Here is a 19842-nt window from a genome sequence, read left to right as displayed (position 1 = left end):
AATAGTAAAGTTGTAAAGGGAGCATGTGGTTTTCTCCTACATCATCTATACTAGCTCACGAGGGAAGAAAAGAATGCAAGAATTTAGGGAGAAGACCCTGTTATATAAGGGGTTGTATATGCTTGGTTTGCTTGTACCCAGTATTGCTTCTTTTTGAATCTGAGGGCAACAATATTTGACTAGCTAGTTACAGATGCAAGTGAGTAGAATTAACATTTGTCCTATGGCTGCTAGAGTTCCTTAAATAGCCACTTAATATATTTTTGTTCCTAAAGATGAGGCATAATTAAACTTGGTAGATCCTAAGCCAATGAAAAAGTGGTCAACATTTCAAACTGGCTTCATATAGCATCAAATCTCAAAGAACAGAAGATAAATCTGGACAGGCATTAATTTACTCTAAATATGAGAAGCAGAAAATCTAAGTCTCATTAACAGAGCCATCTTAACCCAGCTACCATTTTCCCACTCATGAAACACATGCTAGGCAAGAGCATCACCATTTCTCACTTGGACTAGGACAACCACCTCCTAATTATTATCTCTCAACCACTACTGCTTGCTTTCTATGTGTTTTCCAGGTTGGAAGGAGAATGATAAATTTAAAATGCAAATGTGATCATGTCAGTCTATAGCTTAAAACTCTTAAGTGACTTTGGATGGCCTTAGGATTCAGTTCAAAATTCTCCAAATGGCTTATAAAGTCCCTAACAATCTATTCTGGCTTAACTTCTTCATCTTCATTTTGAGCCACTGGCCTTGTTAACCAATATTTCAGCTCTAACAATCCTTCAGTTTCTCCAACCCATTTCCTCTCTGGCGTCTAAGCCTTTTGATATACATACTGTTCCTTCTACTTTTAAATTTCTTTTCCCATAGGACTTACCACATTCTAAATCTTTATTATTTATTTATGTATTTTTAGGTTTACTATTTATTTTTTCATCCCCTGCTGAAAGATACAAGGGCAGGGATCTTTGTTTTCTTTACTGATGTTCCAAGGGTCTAGAACAATGCTTTATATCTAAGTGCTCAATAAGTATTTGTTTGAAGAATGAATGAAACCCTTACATTTCCATACTTTAATTGCTTTGTCAGTGTCTGTTTTCTCTGACAGACTAAACGCTCCAAAAAGCAGAAATCATGTTCATCTCATTCATCACTCTATTTCTCCTAACAAAATATCTGGCATATTTGATTGAATGAGAATCAAAATGAGATGAAATTGACCTCAAAACGTCATACAATTTTTTTGGTTTGCAAGAAACCCAGAAGCCAATTCTAGCTAACTTAAGCACAAAGACATCTGTTGGAAAAATCCTGAACTAGTTCATGCAATCTAAGACAGAGCTGAAATGCAAAATTGAAGAACTGCAGGAATAAGGATAGCTTCTAGGATTATGGCTGTGGAAATTTCTTGCTCTTTTTTTTTTTATTTTTATATTTTTAGAGCACCACTGTTACTAGTTTTAAGTCTAGCAACTTCTACGTCTCTCAGTTCAAGTTTAATGTTCCAAGGGGTTTGTAACCTTTCAGTCCATCTTGGGTCAGGTGTCACCCCTAGACCATTCGACTACATGGCCACTAGGCAAGGAGCCACCTAATTAGGTATCATTCCAGAGAATGTCACTCAGAGGCTTCAGTAAGTTCACCTGCATTCCAAAGCCAATATTCTCTCCCTGTCTACACTGATTAATCTAATTTTCTCATTTATTAACATAGTCTGTGAACTCACCCTTTGGCCAGCTTCTCAGCTTGGGATTCCTCTGTCTCTATACCCAAGTGCCCTTTATATTGCCCAATTCAATTAAGAACTACTTTATTTTAAAACTCTAATAAATATCTTGTGATCCTGGATATGTTATTTTTAATTAACATACACTATTTATTTCATATTTGTGTCAGATGTAACCATTGCTCAGAAGCCTCTGAGCACATTTAATAAAAAAGTAGTAGAAAAGTATAAATGTTTCCATCTTTGTCCTCAAAAAAGATACTGATAAAACTACATTAGATTTTCTGTGGTTATACTTAAAATTATTTTATTTAATATATTGCTAGAAAAAGTATCGGGAGCCAGAGGATATAGGGTGAAGACAAGTGGGAAAGCTTGGCTAAGAATGCCAAATCAGGAGGTTGATAAAAACATACATTTTAATGCCTTTGGAAGAACAACTGAAGCTAAACTTTGGTTATTTGTTGGAATCTTGTTCATATCACCCTCTTATGACAACTTAAAAATTTCACAGCTTTCCTAGGTAACTCATTTATACCTACTATCCCATTTATATTCATCTAACATTTAATCCCTATTTCTTCTTACACTCTGGTCCCTATTTCCTAAAGTTTTGCTATGTATTGTAAGGAAATGACCACAGAAAAATATTCCTTAAGAATATCATCAATCTCCTTCTAAGGAGCAAGTTGTCTGATTTGCAGAAGAATCATTTTAGGGTTGTCAGATTTAGCCAATCAAAACAGAGGGCACCCAGTTACATTCAAAGTTTAGCTTAAAAAATAACATTTGGGATATAATTTTACTTATTATTTGTTACTTATCTGAAATGTAAATTTAACTGGGCATTCTGCATTTCTTCTGATACACCTAACTGGTGCTCTTGGCCCTTGGTGAGAAAGCAAAATGAGGATGAAATCAACAAAAACATCTATACACACACAAAAATGCCACCTACCAACCAGAACTACCATACATGAATATTCCTGTGCTTTATCATTCAGATGAAACCCAGTAAATAAAATATGTAAGGTCATTAGGGTGACTCATGAGTTTATCCAACAATTGGGAAAAAGGTGAAGGGATGGGAGATGGTTAATCAGTTAAGGACTGGCGTGGTCTATCACTGATGCAGGAAGAAATGAATTTAAAAGGAAGTAATTCTGGCATGGCAAGAATTTCCTTATATGGTAATGCGGAGGTCTTTTTGGTGAGATACTGTCTCTTCTCTGGCCTGATGAAAGAGCAGGTGGTGAGCTGCGAGTTCCTGGTTCATTTGACCTGGCAGGCTTATTCCATGGAGGCTGCCTGCACCAAGGGATTTCCATGGTCCTCTCTCTAGAACAAAGGTGAGTATCTAGAGCCCCTCTATTCACTTTTACCTGGGAGTCTGGGTATATTCTTTGGATTGCTTGCTTGCTAGTTTTGTAGTTAATCAAAATGAAAGTAACCTTCAACTGCAAAGGTCATTAACAAAGACTCTTCTGCCTTGGTGATGTGGCATACATCAAAGGTGCATGTTAACTTGCATTACGACCTGACATGAAGGACAGTTCTTCATTACTTGTCAAGGAACAAAATCATTTATTTTGTGTCCTCATCAAATTCTTCCAGCAAGTACAAAAAGCTAAGAAACTATGATAAACTTCTCTCCCAACGAAATGGTAAGCTCAGGCTGCTTGCTGCAGTCAGCAACGGGCTCCGAGCCCAGGAAACACCAGTGTCAAGATTAAGTTGCACAGAAAAAGAAGCTTATTCTTCTTTACTATCATGCAGAATGGAAAGCAATTCTGATGTTTCTTCTGGTTGCTTCACCAAATTCAAATGATGAGATGAGAAGCATTGCAAATAGGTTGATGAAAACACTGGCGTGTGGCTCATCTGTGATAGCAGGTGGGAAAAGCTTAGCTGGCAAAAGCAAGATTATTCACAATGTCACACTACATCAACCAGATTGTCTACAGGGCCAGATAGAGGATGAAGAGGACAGTTGCTCAATTGATGGTGTGTAGGTTTTATTCCAATATTTAAGAAAAGAGGGCTTAGCTAAAACATCATACTGTGTTGTTCTTTTGGTAGTATATCTTTAGTTATCCAGAAGCATTTCTATCAGGATACAATTTTAAATGAGTTAGTATCAAATCCTCTTCATTCTCAATTTTTTCACAGCATGAATTTGAGCAATCTGGGATGTTCTGCCCTAACACTCACACCGCTCCTGCGTGTACACTATTATGTTAACCAAACACTGACCACAGGCTAAAGTCTCTGCTAAATGAGACAGCTATTGTCTGAAGGAGCTGGCATCAGATTTTAATGCACTGAACACTTACCATGCCCACATTCTCAGAATGCTTATGCATTTCTCCAAAAAAAAAAAAAAAAAAAAAAAAAAAAAGGAAGGGGGATATCTTCTTCCACAACACGAGGAGGACCATTTCTGCCTTAATCCATTTGGCAAGAAATTAACATATCGGCTGCCAAGAAGATAGGGATTTGGCAATGAATTCACAAAGTAAAATTCTGCAAGGTGTTTCCATGGGGTACCACCAGTGTGAAAAATGCTGCTGGTGGCTTGCCAATTCAAGAAGCACAAGTTGGCCAAATGTACTTCTCTTGTCCAGGTGTCTGCTTAAGCCAAAAACGCTGGGAGCACTCCTGTCAAATGAATATTTTTGTTGGAGAAATGATTGTAGGGTTCTCCTATTATGTATGAATTCCCTGTGCCAGAATTGCCTGTGACTTTGAGTTAAAGGTCTGAGCTGCTTTATTTGCCTTGGATTTCACATTACAGCTTGATGATTTGCAGTTTGAGAATTTGATGAAAAAGATGAAAACTTTCCCCTGAAAAAAATTGTGCGTAAGTACAAATGCATGCCGTTTATCCATGGACTCCCTGGTAAAGAACTTCTGCTCTGGTGACACACCATTTCCTCAGCTTTGGTGGATATCCAGAACTTGAAGAAATGATTCACTGTGAACACATCAGTTCAAAGTATCAAAGAAGTTTGTACATCTGTTGCCTCCTGTTCCCTTATACCAGGGTCATGAACTTCCTAGGGCAGGGTGCTTCCTGGCTCCCCTAGGTTCTTCTCCCACGTGTGCCACAGGGCCTAGTGCATCTCCCGTGGACATTCCTTATTGATTTTAAGGGTTCCTTTCTTCAGTATTCTCTTGGCTGCGACACACTACTCTACAACAACTACTCAAAACCGGCTTTGTCTTTAACTTTATGGGTTGGTAGAATACTTGACTAGAACAGTTCTAAGTTGAGATACACATTCCCAAAACAGTGTCTGTCCTTCCTAAAATGTAGTTAAGATTGCCTTGCTCCTTTTATAATAATACCACTTGGTGAGCACCTACTATGGGCCAGATACTTTGTACTTATTCTCTGTAATCTTTTCCCAAATCTTGCAAAGTAGTTTTAATAAAGGAAACTGAGGTTTCAGAAATCTAGATCATTTGCCCAAGAGGCTGGAGCCAAACTTTCTCTGAGAACTATCCCCTGACCAGCAGCCCATTGGGTCCAGTGACCTCTCTGCATTCACAGCACCCAGAAGATGCATTTAGCAGTACTTACTACAGTACATCAGAGTTACTGGTTTTCCTGACAGTTCTCACACTTGACTGTAAGGTTCTTCCTGGACTGAATGAATATGGACTCCAGTGCCTGCTCAGTAAATGAATGGTCATCACTTTGGAGCCTATTCCTGGATCAGCTACTAACAAGTGGTCTAATTCTGAGTAAGAGGATTAACTCCCTGGGTCTCAGTTTCCACCTCTATCAAAATAAGGCACAGGGCATAACTAGTAAGAAAAGACTCTAATGCAATGCAGTCCCCACTACCAGGGAGTAAATGATAAAAATCCTGGCATCCATCAAAGGCAGGTGTCTCTGACTGTCCATACCTTCTTTCCTCACTGTGTGCAAACTGCCTGCAGTGGCTAAATTGATTTATGCCTTGCTGATAAAGGGATGGAAGGCTACTCTACTTACTAATGGTGAAGGGGTTCTTTATGACAATGTCTGGCTGGAGAGACCCCAAGGAGCTTTCTATAATACCTGCCATTGGGATTAGCATCCATATAAGATAGTCAGAACCTGGTTTTTAATGCCTCTTAACCCTAAACATTGTTCATTACCTGTTATTTGGCAACATGATATAATAGAACACATATGGGCTGAATTCAAAAGCCCTTCTCTAAAGTTAACTTTCAGGACGCTTTCTTTTCAGTTAGCAAGAGCAGGGAAAACCAACCAAGAACATGACGAGGCTTTTTAAACTGTTGAAAATTGATCAAGTGCCTGTTGTAAGCCTATTTTCCTACCCCAACAACAAAAGTACCAATGAAAAATTTATTTTATATGCTTGCTGTTAAGACTGAAGAGCAGTACTTAGCCTAATTTCTTGGACGACTGGCAACACTTACCACATTAAGGGAAAAAAAAAGATCACGTAGACGTGGAAGAATTTAGAATTATTACTGCAGCACTGAAAGAGAACATTTTTTTTTTCTCCTTAGCACTTAAGAAGTTTCAGTCTTTTAGAAAGTTTCTGATTAAATAATAAAGTACACTAGCCAGTGCAGATCAAAGGATATTTAAGAGATATGACATCTTTTTCCTTCAGAAGTATCATCAGAATAGTCTGAAGGGAAAGGATCTTTTAAAAATACTTCCCTCAGAAAGTACCCTAAAGTGGACATCAGAATAAAATATGGCCAAGTTTCAGGACCAAACTCATACAAGCACTGGGATTCTGACAAAGACAGTGTGCAAAAAATAAAGAAGATTTAAAAAATTAGAATAAGTATAAAAAAGTACTTTGAACGTTCTTTAAAATGAATCACTACCTTAGACAAGATATAGATTTTTACTATCTAAGGCAGAGAACAATAGTTACTCAAACTGCAGCTGACACTGCATTAAGCAGCAATTAGTAAAAATAATTTAGAGAGTAAGATTAAATACCTGGGTTTTCAAGTCTCAGTGAAGGTTATACTGGCATAAATTAAAACTGATTCACAATAGAAATACATCACACTAAACTCATACAATCTTTTAAAATATGGAAACCCACTACTTAGAAGAGCTTCATCATTCAAACAAGTTTCACAAAAGCAGAGAGTCATAATATTCCTCCCCATCAACAATTGTTACCAATGTATATTCATCACAAAGCACTTCTAGGCATGCTACTATTAAAGTAATGTTTAAGTAAAAAAAAAGAAAGGAGATATATTTTCTAAATTTCTTCTGAAATTTAAATCTAAAGACAATCATTTGATGCAATATAGCTAAACATTATTCTGATCAGATGAAGCTTCAAATAGAAAAGTGTGTGAATAGAGATTGTTTCATGATTCAAATTAGCACTTTTAAGTCATTGGATAGAATTGGGCTCTCATGCTCCAATGACAGCACTGGCTCAGCAGACATTTCTTGGGCACCTAACATGTGCCAGGCTCCCTCTGTTATTGACAAGTCCGTAGTCTGTAAATGAGACCAGAACTCTGGATGGAGCAAAGATGAATAACTAATGCCATCACTGTACAAAGTCAACATGGAAATGAAAAGATACCTACTATCTTATGGGCAAAAGCCCAAAGCTGAAAAATTTTGAAGCAACAAAGGGTATAAAATAAGACAGCCCAGAAAAATGCATATTACCACATCATATGTGAGGATTGTGCTTCTAGTTAGAAAGGTTTAAGGTATCTATGAAGACACATAGAGTTTGAACCTTAATGACTATGGTGACTGCCTTCTCTACTTGTACCATTTGAATGTAAGATATCAGCTGCTCTGTACTTCCTAGGGATGACCTCCAATAAACTCCTACTGGGTTTCTATTTTTGGAAAACATATCTCTTCCTCATCCATTGAAATTTAAGATTGTGATTATCTATAACTCTAAGCTTAAGCTGAACTTGTCTTACCAGTACCAGGGAATCAACTCTTGTGGGTTGAAAAACAGTAATATTAGTTACCACTTTTAATGCTCTTATTTTATGCCAGTCATGCAACATGCCATTTCATTTTCATAGAAACCCTTTATATAGGAACAGTTATCCCACTGTACAGATAAAGATGAGGCTTAGAGTTTTCAAGTACAATGACCAAGGCCACATGGATTATAAGTGGCCGACTATGTCTTAAAGTGACACCAGGGTTGGAACTTGAGTGTAAGCTCCAAACCACTGTCCTATTCAGCCTTTCCATACTCCATGATATAGCTTGAACTCACACACTCAATAAACTACGTAATAAAAGCATTTACCTATCAAGAAAATGATACACAATATTTTCCTGGTTTTTCAGTTGCTCATGAATTTCCCTAAATTTACAAGGTTTTATTGTATTAAACAAAGTTACTCTGGTTTGTTAAAGTAGTTTTCTGGCCTTTTAAAATGCTAATGGGCAAGAGAAAACAATATGGACTATTTGGACTATTTTTTCAGTACTTTGGACTATTCTAATTCTTACGAAATGAGAACCGACATTCCTTCACTCTCAAAGAGCTTCAGAAGGTATGAGAATGTATTATTAGCCGGTGTGGTATTAGTCACTTTGTGTATCTTAACATGTGCATTATACTAATGAATTTTCAAAGAAGTGAGGATTGATGGCTCCCTTGTCTTACTTACTTGTATGTGATTGGGGAGAACGTAAGGTGTGCACACATGCATACACGTGCGCACACGTGCACGCACACACACACACACGACTAAATGCATTTCTAAATGAATATGTGGATTCATAAACTTGCATGGAGACAAGGGATTGCCCGAGTAACAACTCTTCCTAGCTAGCGTGGTAGTGGAAGGTGATGTATCTCAAAGCCTCAGGATTTAGAAATGAAATAGACTGGAACTCCTGAAATTGGCAAGAATAGCTATATGACACCAAAAGATTAGTCAAATGTCATCAAAACAATTGCTCTGTGTATTTTCCTTGGTATACCTGCTATAGACTCCTCATTTCCATATTAGACAAAGTATTTTCAAATTTCTATCTATGGTTTAATATGACAGATTCTCATTGTAGCAACAAGAACCAACTTCTCATTTACCTGGAGTTCAAACATGATTTTCAATATCCTGAACATAAAAAAACAAAGACAAATTTTGTTGATTTTCTATGTTTCTATGCTCAGTATACTACATATATGCATTGTCACAAGTTCAGTACATAGGAGAAGCATAGAGGGATATTTATCTCTCTCCCTTTGCCCACCAAAGTCTATATGATTTAGAATTTAATGTAAAACAAAGTGCAAAAATTTGATTTTTGAACTGCTCTCAGGTAAGAAGCAATTATTAACTGTATTAAAATAATAAATATTAACATGAGAAAAGAAAGTAAATTTTAAAATAGGCTATCAAGTATATAAAAAAGCATATAAAATTATATGAAAAAACATAAATAGTAACACCATTTAGTGTTGGGGCACAGTTGGGGAACAGTCTTATCTTTTGCAGTAAGTCAATGTAATGGTGGAAATAATGATTTTTATGCCAAGAAGAAAAGCCTAAACTGATTTCCACTTTGCTCAACAAGGCAGAATGATATGTACTATATTTTGCTTCTGTGAAAGCAATTAACATTAAAAAAAAAAAACAAAACTGGCCGTTTCAGTTATAAACTTTACTTACTTAGAAAATTGGTTAATTTAGTACAGATTATTTTCCAACTGTTCTGGACAAAGTATTACTATAACATTGCCATGTGTCTAACAATATGGAATAGAAATAAGACCTTAAATTCACGATTTTACAATTTTACAATTTTACAATTTTAACATCCTTATACTTTTCAATAAAATTAATACAATTCTATTTAAATTACAGAATAGGTGATAAAAATTTAATCATTTGTTCTGATTGTTTCTTAAGAAATGCCAGGTTAAAATAAAGAAAGAAACATGATTGTTTTGAATACTCAATTATTTTCCTTCTATATGTTTAGGTAATTTTCTTTTTCTTTCTATTTCAGACACTAGAAGTTCAGGAGAAAGACATGCATAGTGATAACACCACTTAAAACCCACACATATGATTTTGAGATGACAACAGTTATTTGTAGATTTTAGATTATGTTCCATATTGCTAGACTGAGTACAACATGTTTGCCCTAAAATCTTTTCCAAGCTTACAATATGGTCTCTAGTTTCAAGTGATGACAAAGACAGACTCGTAATCAAAAAGCAGGAAATTAATTTTTGAAAAATCCTTAAAGATTCCTTTGAAGTCTAACACCATCTCTTCAAGTACACCAACCGCATGTCCTTCAATGATTTGTTTTTACGTTACTCTATTTACACTTTAACTATCTAAACTTGATTTGAATTGCATTTACACAAATGCATTTTTCTATATACACTGACATATCCAGACCATGAACTTACTAGGTACATGCTACTGAGATTTGTATGGAAGCAGTATGGCTCAAGTGAATGCAAAAAAAACTTCAAAGTTTTGAGTTAATTTGCATAGAGACATAAATTATCCAGGATATTCAAAGCCGTAAATTTGCTGCAGGACATATATAGCTCTCTTGTGGCTCACGGAAGCACAACAATTCTCTTTATTTCACATTTGTCTATTACCACGTTTTCTCCAAGAATCTTCACAGGATCTCCTTCTTTGCCTGCATTGTTTTTACTTCTGTATTCATAATGTGCTAACTGGTAATGGTTGTATTTATAAAGTTAATAGTACTGGACAGCTAAATAAATTTTAAACCCAATTCTTTCCTCTTTCATGTGCCCTGCCTAGAACACACAGAGGTTGGTAGGTATAAACTATAGTCACAACCTGAGTTAAAAATAAAATAAAGAATATTTGTTTTTCAAAATTGTTGGATTAAATAAGGTTGACCAGATTTTATTTGGCTGTTTAAAATACATGTATGTATGTATTCATACATAATTTATTTATGTTATATATAATATACACATATAGAACATATATGTATACATATATATTTCATAATAAATTATATACATATAATTTATGTCTACAAAAGTCTACAAATACGTTGTTTGGACCAGAGGGCAGTATTTTCCATTCAATATAAAAAGGAAATTATTTATTTAAAATATACCTTTAGTTTTAGTCATTATTGAAAGTTTCCAAAAAGACTTTAGAAGAAAATAGCAGTTCTTTCGTTGTTTAAAAAACTCACACAAAACATGAATTTCTTTTCCTAAATTAATCTCGGGTTCCTGGATAAATGTCACAATGTCCCCACAGAGTGATAAAGGATGAGAATCTGACCCTGAATGACTACCATGAAGTGATTTCATAAATATTTAAAATAATTGTCCTTCATCATTTTAAATGGCCCTCCTCCTGTTTTGGTCTGCCTTTCATGCTCCCCACCCCCCATCTCCCCCCCATTTTAAAATAAAAGATACTATTGCCAAACGACCAAGTCTTAATCATTATAATAAAATTAACACCCCCTTTTCAGTGCAGAAGAAAGTAATTAAGTTTATCTAAACATGTACTAGCTCTTTGTATGTAAGCTTCATATAATTCATTTTAAAAGACCTTATGCAAATATGAAAGCATAAAGCAGTTATTTCATGACAAAACACTATTTTGCCTCTTCATCTTTCCAACTTATTTTCAGATACATACAACCTATAATGTAGATAGATGCACACTTGATGCAAATTGAAATAACATTTTTTTCCCATCAGCATTGTAACTGCTGAATTGATATACTTAAAATTTTTAATATGGATGAACAGTCTGATCACGCTTTTCTAATTAAGTTTATTTTAAAATATGCTTTGGAAATAAAAAAAGCAACATGAACAATAAAAGTGAGTATACATTTGTTTGGTTCAGGTCAGACTTTACTATGATGTAATTGCACATTTTACATAAGTGTGATATTTAGTGCATGGAAAAAGACTTTTGTCCTGCTTGTGACATTTATGAGGATCACTTTACAGTCCAGACTTGACTACAAGGAAAAGTCATAGGAAGTTGAACATGTTGAGCTCAAAATAGCATTGTCTAAAAAGTCCCAAAGAAAAATTAGTAACAATTAATGGAAGCTAAAGTATTTAAAGGATATAACCTCCAAATAAGAATTTATTTCTTTGATAAGGTGTTTACCAATAAAATATAGAATGAAGATTCTCAAAACTGAAACCCTCTCTTCAAATGAAATGAAAATATAACTTATTAAAACTGTCCTTATGATATTGTGTGGGATATGAACAAAAGAACTCCATTATTTAATTCCAGATACCTCACTAAAATCTTAGGCTAGGAACCCAGTTCTTATTTAAAATACATTTCTTAAAATGTGAAAATCCTCTAAAAAGTTGAAAGTCTTGATATTTATCTTGATGTTTCAACCCAGATATCTCTTCAATTAAAAAACTTTCCAAAAAATGGAATTTTTTTCTCTCCCAATCCAATTTTTTCTCTCATGACATTATTCCATTGGAACAAAACACCCATGTTTAAAATTGAGAAAACATTCAGAAGGCTTAATAAACTAGTTAAGGGACGCTGAAAACAGAGAGCACCCTGCCAAATTCCACAATGAATTAAAATAGCCAATCCTCATCAATGTCTTTTACAGAAATAAAATCAGGCGCATCATGAAATCTGCCATCGTACCTGCGTGCACTTTAAACGACTACGGCACACACGCTGTAAAATCTTCACTCTGAGAAATAAACCACACTTCATGTAACTGCTGCAAAACACTGCTGCATAGGAGCCCAGTGCATTTTTTTCAGCGAACTGATCCAGCTTTCCACCAGACCCGTGACCTCTGAACTCCCTTCTGCCCCCTCCTCTCGCTTCTGCAGTCAAAGCCTCAGAGCTGGTCTCATTTGCATAAGACTCAGGCAGCCCTCCAGCAGCTGAAACGGAATGCTGGGTAAGGGATTGTGGAACTGCAGCTCTGCCAGAATACCTGAATCACCGGAGAGCTGGAATACGCAATCGGGAGTGGGCGCGGACTGCCGCTGGGCTGTCGGCATCAGCGCTCCCCCTCAACCCCCGCCCCCCGTGTCTATTAATGGATCCGTTTTTTTAACTCTTTGTTTTAGAGTCCTGCTTTCCCCCCTCCCCACCAAAAGAATCTGTCAGCAGCGACTACGGTAACCAAGGAAACCCAAATAGTCAAATCCTTCATTTAAATACATGTGGAAGGCCAATTTAAAATTTTCATTAACTTCTCTTGTTTTTGAAACATAGCTATTTTTTTCCTCTTGGAATACATAGTGCACGCATAATCAGGGACATAGGGTATTTCTTTTTGTTGTGGTTTAAACAGCATCTCACAAGCATACATTTATTTGAGTCACTACACAAATGCATGAAGTTACTGGTAATTCTGTAAAATGTTAAATGTGCCCTAGTGCCTTAGAGAAGATCATTCTAAATGGTGTCCAAAAAATTAATTGTAAAGAATTCAGGTCCCAGGATGCCTTTAAAATAATACGGCAGTAAAAATGTAGAGCAAAGTTAAACTATGTGTTTAAATCTAAAGATTCATGCAGCAGAAATGCTCGTCTGTCTTTGGCAGAGATGTTCAGTGTTGTGCTATTATTTGCTAGAGTTATTTCTTCCCTTGTCTTCCTACACACAGCAGTTTCTCTATTTAAAACATAAATTCTCTTGCTCATAAGTGGTTATTTTCTAGATACAGAAGGTCATGTGTGTACGTATTTTTATAAATACCCATGAAGGCACATATTCTTTTCTAAATGGTGAGTCAATGGAAATATGCATCATCACATAATTAATCCACCCTTCTTTTTTAAATTAAGCTGATTTATTTTCTCCATTAGTGAATGAATAATATTTATGAAATAAAAGGTTTAATGCAATAATATTTTCTATCAAAAGAAAAATAACATGAAAAATAAAAGGCACATAGCCTATTCATACAGAGATATAACATATTATAGTTAAATATAAAATGCATTGTTCTAAAAGATAGCATTATGAGCAATTTAAAATTTTTCTTGTTTTCAAAATTTTTATTGAAATAATTAAATGTGCCAAAGCTTCCTCTTGCAGTACACTGAAAGACATCGGTAAATTTTGAATGATATATCATCCAATTTATAAGATACATAAACTATTGCAATACAGGATTTTTTAGTACTGGAAAAGTAAATGTTAAGTTTTTTATGTGAGCTATTTATTGGTAGTGTTCTGCTTTATATTATTTCTGCATTATAGAATATTAAAAATTATTGAATGATTTTTTAACCCATAAATTTTTAAATAGGATAAATAACTTCAGTTTACTATAATCATGTAAATGTTTCTCTATCACATCTGACAACATCAACAATGTAATCTAATTGGGTCAATTCAAGTGCATCCTTCATATTACACGCTGTAAATATCTTGCAAAGTTTTTATTTAAGGCAAAACACACATCAGCCCATCTTAATTTAAATCCAATCAAACACAAGGAAGTGTTGGAGTAATTTATAAAATCACTGACCTGTTCAAATAGCTGGAGTCTTAGTCCTTGCACTCTTTATTCATTAGAATCCAAAAGAAATTGATTATCATTTTATAATGTGTGTCAGCATTACCGAAGGCACGGTTCTTCCTGGTTCAGCGGAATCTTCTGAAATTTGCCAGCCCTGTGTTTTATTGCTGGTACCGTATGCTTTATTGTTCAGCGACAAGAGCTTCACTCTGCACAAAGACTCATTACCTACTGCTTGCTGCACGGCATCAGCCTCACTGAGGCTGCCTATATGTGATCACATGGGAGTTTTGTCTGAGAAAGCCAGGCATGCCACTGACTTCACTGTGTCTATGGATATTTTTATCAGCTGAGGTCTGCTAGGAGGAAGGAATAACAGATTAGGAAGCTGCTCCAAGTCATTAATGCAGAACAACTTATGGAAATCCCTTCACAAGATTTTTTTTTATTATTATAAAAAGCTTAGAGCAGGCATTCAAAAGAAGTTCACTAGGTTTTATTTTAATAAGAGGCTGAATAATAATTTAAAGGAGGGGAACTAGCAAAGAGCTGTTTCCTACCTTCTGCTTTCTGAAAGTACTTTTGCACAAATGTTATTAAAGAGCCTTGCTCAACTGAATGATTTGACAGTAGGTTTTAACCTTTAGATTGCTGGTGTTTCTTTTTCTTGGAGGAGGTTGTATTCTAAAAGGATAAGTGGCTGTTTTCCTCAAAATCTCCTCAATGAAAATCTCAGTCACTAATAGATACTATATATGCATAAAAAGAGATGTTCTAATTACTTTTGATAAAGTAAATGAGAGGGTGAGTCTCTTTTATTGATGTATATAAGTGAGGTAGATGATTAATTTATCTTCTCAAAAGATGACACATTCCTAGAACAGCTGACTTAAAAGAACAATGAAGATTTCAATTTAAAGATCTAAAGGACATGTGGTTCATATTAATTCTTAAAATTGCAGTAACTTATTTTAGACAGCTTACCTCAATAAAGCATATGGTTTACCTTATCTGATTTCAGTGTTAACAAGTAGTTTCAGAACTGATTACTCAATATTTATAGGAATTTTCTGCTACATAGATACTGAATTAATACATACACATATACACGTATGTATAGTCAGGTTGTCTTTCTAAAATATTTTTGAAAATAATTACCTAAAATCACTTCTCAGAATTTGAAAATGGACTGTGGATTTCCAAATGAAAAAGCTATTTAATAACTGGAATTTGATGAAAAAAATAAACTTATCTCTTTAATAATCTAAATTGAAATTGGTAATTGAAAGCTTATTGCTTATTGATCTCAATGGAAATCTTGTGACAAATAGATGCAACATGCAACAAAGAGCACAGAAGAAAAAGTCAGAAGCATCATAGTGAAGATCAGAAAATAAATTTTTTGTACAGTTAGATATATGGTACATTGTAATAGTGTTCATAAATAATATAGTAATCTTAAAAATAGTAAATCTATAAATCTTAAAAATAGTAAATTTATATTCCATTAGTGAAAAGTTATTTTTGCAAATAATTATAACTTAAAAATTTTTTGTGTCAATTGAAATTTTTAAAACTAATTTAAAGCCAGAATAGGAACTTGTGGCTAAGTACCCAGTCTCTAAATACGATTTCACATCGTTCTTTATATTATTTCTTTTGTAGTGTTAGCACTGATTTAGAATGTTTCTTGACTTAAATAAATGGCTTTTCACGGTTTTTTTCCTTAACATTGAAAAAAATATTCAGATGTTTTAAATGCCACCATTTTAATGCATTTGTTCCAAAACGCTCATGTTCATTTTCCCCCTGCACACAAGAGCTACGCTAAAGCTACAAAACCTTGGGGCATTAAAAGAAAAAGGAAAACAGAGTGTTTCTGGTTGATAGTGTACCTCTGGGTTCTTGAAGATATGTACATTCTAGCTAATATCTTTGATGATATCATCTTGTTAATGTACAAGGAAATAAACAAAAGGCAGCCATTTTTCTCTTACTGCATCACTTCAAAAACAGTGAAATAAAATGGTTGCCAAATGGAAGAAAAGAATCAGCAAAAAACTAAGTTATTTCCAAATTCTTGGAAGAGGGAGGGGCAAAGGGTGTGAAATTAGAAATAAAAATCCATGTATGTGAATTTTGTATGAATGCATGTAAAGAAATAATTTACAAAAAGAAAGAACTATAAATAAATACAAGGGATATAGAGATAGCAATTTTAAAAAATTATCAGTAAAATAATGAGTCTCCAATGGAAAGACTATAGTTTATCAAGTTAATGTATTAAATATAAAAGCCTATCAAATTCATTCATGTTGAAAAAGGTAGTTAAAGGTGGACAACTGGAAAGACCTAGAAAGACAATCACGAAACAGTAATAAGCTTTCTAGGTCTACTATTGTCTTAAATGACCTTGGTGAGTTACTCTCTCATCTTATGCCTCACTTGGCAAGTCTGCAAAACAGGAACAGAAAAATCTTCGGAAAGCATGTCATGGAAATATACAGCAATATTTTTACACTTCAATTTCCTAAGTTGGCTTTAACCAAGAATTATCATCTAATATTAGTAAAGAGAGAAGAAATGATGTAAAGTTCTAATGATTATTTAAAATAATTTTAAAATGCATTATCCTAATAGTAGAGACAAACAGTTATAATAACAGATAGGACTTTTGGAAGAAAGAGGTGATTTTTTCCCTAATACATGCAGAAAAAAGAAATGAATTTAGCAAGTGATTTGAAACAAATCTCATAAAATTGCCTCAGGATTAAAATAAATAACAAAATATACCCATCCTTCCGTTCAAAATTCTGGAATTCTATCAGCAATACGACAAGAGTATCGCAGCAGAGTTTCTGAGTCTCACATTACACAATGAACAACAGTGCCTCTGCTTATATAATAATTTCATCAGCCAAGAGTTCTTTAAATTTGAAATTAACTGAAAAACATACAATCACAGTTTAAAGAAGCAAATCCATCCAAGATAAAAGGACGTTTTATTTTGTTATACTAAAAGCTGTGAATTGAAAAAAGATATTTTGACTCTTACTATTGACTCCATAGCTTGGCTTTTCTCTAATCACAAAGAGACCATCACAGAATAATCTTGTTTGACCCGCCTTTCTACAAAATAACTGAAGTTTGTCATAAGTAATTCAGAATGTTTGCTATTCAGCTCATGCAATAATGTGGGCATAGACATACTGAATAGTTGATCCTTTGAAAATTCTACTGCACGAAGGAAGATGGAGAAGATATACTGACACCATCACTCGTGTTCCCTGGAACCGTATTAACTGGCATATATATACCAGTACTTCCTGTTGGATTTACCCTTGATAAGGCTGGATTTTCTTGCTACATTTCATCCTTCTTTACAAACATGTTCAGAGAAGTCAATAAGTTGGCCAAGTCAGTCTCAAAATCCAGGACTAATTCAATTCAATTCAACAAACATTTATTGAAAGTTTACCATGTACCAAGCTCTGAGACAGGTGCTACAAATATAAAAATGAAATATATACTGTACCCAAAAAGATTATAGTCTAGCTAAAAACAAATTGCTGTGCAAGTTATGGGAGAGGTAGTAAAGTAGGGATATGTTTTTGTAAAGTCTGAATATTTTATTGACTTAACATGCATTTTATGTATAATCAATACAATTTCTTTATTTTCAGTATTATTTCCTAAAACCTGAAAATCATTACTGCAATTAAAAATCATTTATCAAATGTCATACATATAATATGCATATAATAGCTACATACTCCTATGTTACCCTTCTCATCAAGAGGTTGAATCTCCTTTCCCTTGCCTTTATTCTAAGGTAGTCTTAATGATTTGCTTAACCAACAGAGACTGCAGAAGTAATGTTTCAGAAATTCCACAGTTAGATCCTAAGAAACTTTGCAGCTTCCACTTGAGCCTCTTGGGGCCTCTTCAGTCTTCCAGGAGCCCTGAGCTGCCATGAGAGAGGATTAACTACCCTAAGGCTGCCATGTAGAGCCACATATAGGCACTCTGGGCAAACAGCCCAACCTAAGCCCAGGGCTCTAGCCATTCCTGATGCCTAACATGTATGTAAAGTCATTTTGGACACTCCAAACCTACCCACCCACCAAATGAATACAATGAAGTGATTCTAGTTGTCACTATGTGGAGAAGAACTGCTGAGCTAAGCTTTTCTCAAATTCTTGTCCTACAGAATTTATAAGAATAATAAAATGGTTGCTGTTTTAAGCTGCTAAGTGTTGTGGTAGTTACTCAACAACTGATAACTGGAACATATTCACATGTGTATGACACACATACCAAAATAAACTTAAAAGTACATGAAAGGACAGTCTCATCTACATATTCAGTGAAATGGATGAATCTAATGAGTGCATTAAAAGAAAATATATCTTAGGAGGGTGGTGGAAAAAGCAAATATGACAAGTAGAAATCACTAAACTAGTTTTGTTAGACAGATTTAGTAATTTCATGGGTATTTTGATTTGTATTGGCCTCAGTTTGTCCACTTTCAAATACATTGAGAAATTGTTAATATCAAATATTGTTAATGTTGTGTTTGAGAGGCTGCAAAAATTATGAAACAATAGGACCTTCCTTAGAGTACAAAGAGGAGACTATTTATATTTTTCTGCTATCTAATTCCTAAATTGGGAAAAGACAAATATGTCTTAGTTCTGCAAAGATTAAAGAAATAGATAATTTTGGATAATGCAAACCAAGACTTAAATACCCCTTCCCATCCCCCCAAACCACACACCATTACCTGTCATAGTAAACAAGCCTACTGGAGTTTAATTCTTTTGAGTTCTCATTCTGTCTGGTTACTAGACTACCAAAGCAGTAGATGTTAAGTGGCCAGTGAACGGGCACTCAGAATGATACAGGTTAAATGGTAGGAATAGCTCTATAATTGCTGCCACTGCATATACAATATGTACACAAATCATCTGAACATGGCTGTAAAGAAAGTTTTATGCAAAATGACCCAGAGAAGAAAGTATCCAGGTTCCCGCCTCCTTCAGTCTCTATCGCCACAAAGGTATTAGAAAACAGCATTTATCAAGAGAAAAGAATAAGTGAAACAAACCTCCTCTCTGAGAACACAAAGGATATCTTTATTTCCTAGTGACCATCAAAGTTGATTACAATGATTTTTTCTTATGTGAATTAGATGTCTAACCTGGGACAAAAATATATGGAATCAAGCAGCATATACAAAAGCAAATATGAACTGAGCAGGCAGAATAAGGAAAAAAATAATCATTTAATAGGATCAGTGGCTTTTCCATGTCAATGGGAAGGTTACATCATAAACAAAAGGGCTCTGACACTGCTTTTGGGTTCAAGGCACAAGAAAAAGAGTTTCCTATATTTTATTTCATCAACACAAGTCTACAGATTCTTGGCTAATAGATTGAATCTACTTTGATTTGTGCAACAGAGACATACAGAAACAGTTTCACATACTCTTTACCTGAGTTCATTCATTCACTCGTACTTTTAGTCATTTTTACATCTACTGAATACTATATGCTCAGAACCTGGCTCAGTGCTCTGACAGGTTAAAGAGATGAAAAGTCTCTGCAAGCTAAGTGGCTTT

General features: G+C 34.7%; 1 protein-coding gene across 3 annotated transcripts in view; it reads right to left on the bottom strand.

The window, feature by feature from the left end:
• CSRNP3 (cysteine and serine rich nuclear protein 3) overlaps positions 1-19842 on the bottom strand; it is a 144240-nt gene that overhangs the window by 77123 nt on the left and 47275 nt on the right. Inside the window, exon 1 of one of the 3 annotated variants that reach the window (XM_010971401.3) lies at positions 14232-14465. The exons of 1 other annotated variant lie outside the window; for it this stretch is intronic. The gene's annotated coding sequence lies outside the window, so the exon portion shown is untranslated. Of the gene's footprint in view, positions 1-12382; positions 12563-14231; positions 14466-19842 lie in introns of those variants that run through there. One more of the 3 variants, XM_074363818.1, reaches the window with a different exon arrangement.

Source organism: Camelus bactrianus, chromosome 5 (genome assembly GCF_048773025.1).
Source record: "Camelus bactrianus isolate YW-2024 breed Bactrian camel chromosome 5, ASM4877302v1, whole genome shotgun sequence".
NCBI lineage: Eukaryota > Metazoa > Chordata > Mammalia > Artiodactyla > Camelidae > Camelus > Camelus bactrianus.
This window is presented reverse-complemented; position numbering and strand designations above follow the sequence as displayed.